The following is a 3,983-nucleotide window of genomic DNA, read 5'->3' as shown; positions in this document are numbered from 1 at the left end:
ATTTCTAATGGAGGACCTTGTTTCATTCATGAAACTCAGAGTGGCCTTACATAGATCAGAGACTAAATTTGCTAAGCTAGATGGATTCTGCTCAGAATTCTCTGTCTGTTGCTGAGTGGATGATGGAAAAGGCTTGCTATTGCTAAACCTGTTTCTTCCACCATTATTAAAGCCTTGTTGAGGCTTTTGATCCTTCCATGAGAGATTTGGGTGATTTCTCCATGATGGATTGTAAGTGTTTCCATATGGTTCACCCATGTATTTTAACTCTGCTATTGCAGGGTTCTCAGGATCATAAGCTTCTTCCTTAGAAGATGCCTCTTGAGTACTGTTGGATGCTGCTTGCATTCCATTCAGACTCTGAGAAATCATATTGACTTGCTGAGTCAATATTTTGTTCTGAGCCAATATGGCATTCAGAGTATCAATTTCAAGAACTCCCTTCTTCATAGGCGTCTCATTACTCACAGGATTCCTCTCAGAAGTGTACATAAACTGGTTATTAGCAACCATGTCAATGAGTTCTTGAGCTTCTGCAGGCGTTTTCTTTAGGTGAATGGATCCACCTGCAGAAGTATCCAATGACATCTTTGATAGCTCAGATAAACCATCATAGAATATATCCAGGATGGTCCATTCTGAAAGCATGTCAGAAGGACACTTTTTGGTCAGCTGCTTGTATCTTTCCCAAGCTTCATAGAGGGATTCACCTTCTTTCTGTCTGAAGGTTTGAACATCCACTCTAAGCTTGCTCAGCTTTTGAGGAGGAAAGAACTTGGCTAAGAAAGCCGTGACCAGCTTATCCCAAGAGTTCAGGCTATCTCTGGGTTGAGACTCCAACTACACTCTAGCTCTGTCTCTTACAGCAAAAGGGAAAAGCATGAGCCTGTAGACTTCAGGATCTACTCCATTAGTCTTAACAGTATCACATATCTGCAAGAATTCAGTTAAGAACTGAAAAGGATCTTCAAATGGAAGTCCATGAAACTTGCAGTTCTGCTGCATCAGAGAAACTAGCTGAGGTTTCAGCTCAAAGTTGTTTGCTCCAATGGCAGGAATGGAGATGCTTCTTCCATGTAAATTGGAATTAGGTACAGTAAAGTCACCAAGCATTCTCCTTGCATTATTGTTGTTGGGTTTGGCTACCATCTCCTTTACTTGTTCGAAATTTTTAATAAGGTTGTCTCTGGATTGTTGTAATTTAGCTTCTCTTAGTTTTCTCTTCAGAGTCCTTTCAGGTTCTGGATCAGCTTCAACAAGAATGCCTTTTTCTTTGTCCCTGCTCATAAGAAAGAGAGGAGAAAAAGAAAGGAAGAGGAATCCTCCATGTCACAGTAAAGAGGTTCCTTATTATTAGTAGAAGAAGAAAAGAAGAAAAAAAAATTCGAACACAGATATAAAAGGGGGTTCGAATTTGGTGAGTGATGTGAGGAAGAGATGTTAGTGGATGAATAAATAAATAGAATAAGATGAGAGAGGAAGAGAATTTTTGAAAATTATTTTTAAAAAGAGTTAGTGATTTTCGAAAATAGTTTTTGAAAAAGGTTAGTAGTTTTTCGAAAATTCAAATAAAAAAATTAATTAGTCTAGTTAAAAAGAAATTTTGAAAAAGAGGGAAGATTTTTTTCGAAAATTAGAGGGAGAGAGTTAGTTAGGTAGTTTTGAAAAATGTAAGAAATAAACAAAAAGTTAGTTAGTTAGTTGAAACAAATTTTGAAAAGATAAGAAGTTAGGAAGTTAGAAAAGATATTTTGCAATCACTTTTTTGAAAAAGGTAAGATAAGAAGATATTTTTGAAAAGATATGATAGAAATTAGTTTTTGAAAAAGATTTGATTTTTAAAATCTCAATTAATGACTTGATTCACAAGAAAACACAAGATATGATTCTAAAACTTAAAGTTTGAATCTTTCTTAACAAGTAAGTAACAAACTTGAAATTTTTGAATCAAAACATTAATTGATGATGTTATTTTCGAAAATATGATGTAAAATTAAGAAAAAGATTTTTGAAAATTATTTTTGAAATTTTTGAAAATAACTAAAAAAAATTGAAAAAAAGATTTGATTTTTGAAAAAGATTTTGAAAAAGATAAGATTTTTTTAATTTGAAAATTTGATTTGACTCATAAAAACAACTAGATTTTAAAAATTTTTGAAAAAGTCAAATCTAATTTTCGAAATTTTAAGAGAGAAAAAGGGAAAGATATTTTTTTTTATTTTTTAATTTTTATGATGAGAGAGAAAAACAAGAAAAATGATCCAATGCATGAAAGTTATGGATCAAAACAATGAATGCATGCAAGAATGCTATGAATGTCAAGATGAACACCAAGAACACTATGAAGATCATGATGAACATCAAGAACACATTTTTGAAAAATTTTTAATGCAAGGAAAACATGCAAGACACCAAACTTTGAAATCTTTAATGCTTAGGCACTAAGAATTCAAGAATGCATATGAAAAACAAGAAGAGACACAAAACATGCAAATGCAAAGATCAAACAAGAAGACTTACCAAGAACAACTTGAAGATCATGAAGAACACTATGAATGCATGATTTTTTTCGAAAAATGCAAGATGCACATGCAATTGACACCAAACTTATAACATGACACATAACTCAAACAAGAAACATGAAAGATTTTTTATTTTTATGATTTTCTAAATTTTTTTGTATTTTTATTTTATATTTTTCGAAAATCATTTGAAAAAGAAAAATAAGGATTCCAAAATTTTTAATATGAATTCCAGGAATCTTACAATCTTAATCTAAAGCTCCAATCTGAGGGTTAGACATGGCTTAATAGCCAGCCAAGCTCTAGCATGTAAATTACATCCATTGAGGTGATTAGTTGAAGACCAATCCCAAAGTAGTTTGGGTATGGCTTTACAGCCAGCCAGGCTTCAACATGCTTCATGAAACACTAGAATTCATTCTTAAAAATTCTGAAGAAAAATATATTTTTGAAAACATTTTTATTTTAAGATTTTTTTTTTCGAAAACAAAGGAGAAATTTTTGAAAAATTTTTGAAAATTTTTTGAAAACAAAACAAAAAGAAAATTACCTAATCTGAGCAACAAGATGAACCGTCAGTTGTCCATACTCGAACAATCCCCGGCAACGGCGCCAAAAACTTGGTAAGCGAAATTGTTACTCAGGTTGTGAATTATTGTTCGAAATTGATTCCTTGGCGATGGCACCAAAAACTTGGTGCTCTAATCTCAATTCATAATTTGTGACAACTTCGATACAACTAATCAGCAAGTGCACTGGGTCGTCCAAGTAATAACTTACGTGAGTAAGGGTCGAATCCCACGGAGATTGTTGGTATGAAGCAAGCTATGGTCACCTTGTAAATCTCAGTCAGGCGGATATAAAATAGTTATGTAGTTTTCGAAATTTAGTAATAAAAGAAGGATAGAAATACTTATGTAAATCACTGGTGAGAATTTCAGATAAGCGTATGGAGATGCATTCGTTCCTCTGAACCTCCGCTTTCCTGCTGTCTTTATCCAATCAATCTTACTCCTTTCTATGGCTGGCTTTATGTAAGGATGTCACCGGTGCCAATGGCTACTTTCAATCCTCTCGGGAAAATGGTCCAAATGCTCTGTCACAGCACGGCTAATCGTCTGGAGGCATCACCCTTGTCGTTGGTTGCATCCTATTCCTCTCTGTGAAAATGGTCCGATGCGCTGTCACTGCATGGCTAATCATCTTGGAGGTTCTCGATCATACTTGAATAGGATTTACTATCCTTTTGCGTCTGTCACTACGCCCAGCACTCGCGAGTTTGGAGTTCGTCACAGTCATTCAATCCCAGAGTCCTACTCGGAATACCACAAACAAGGTTTAGACTTTCCGGACTCTCATATATGCCGCCATCAATCTAACTTATACCACAAAGATTCTGATTAAGAGATCTAAGAGATACTCATTCAGTTGAAGGTAGAACGGAAGTGGTTGTCAGGCACG

General features: G+C 34.4%; 1 non-coding gene across 1 annotated transcript; it reads left to right on the top strand.

The window, feature by feature from the left end:
- Nucleotides 1–642: 642 nt before the first annotated feature.
- LOC112746063 (small nucleolar RNA R71) lies at nucleotides 643–750 on the top strand. Its single transcript, XR_003173963.1, has one exon. It is a non-coding gene; the product is annotated as a small nucleolar RNA R71 (small nucleolar RNA).
- The last annotated feature ends 3,233 nt before the right edge of the window (nucleotides 751–3,983 follow it).

The sequence above is a fragment of the Arachis hypogaea genome, chromosome 14 (assembly GCF_003086295.3).
Source record: "Arachis hypogaea cultivar Tifrunner chromosome 14, arahy.Tifrunner.gnm2.J5K5, whole genome shotgun sequence".
Classification (NCBI taxonomy): domain Eukaryota; kingdom Viridiplantae; phylum Streptophyta; class Magnoliopsida; order Fabales; family Fabaceae; genus Arachis; species Arachis hypogaea.
The sequence above is the reverse complement of the archived record's forward strand: the minus strand, read 5'-3'. Positions and strand labels throughout refer to the sequence as shown.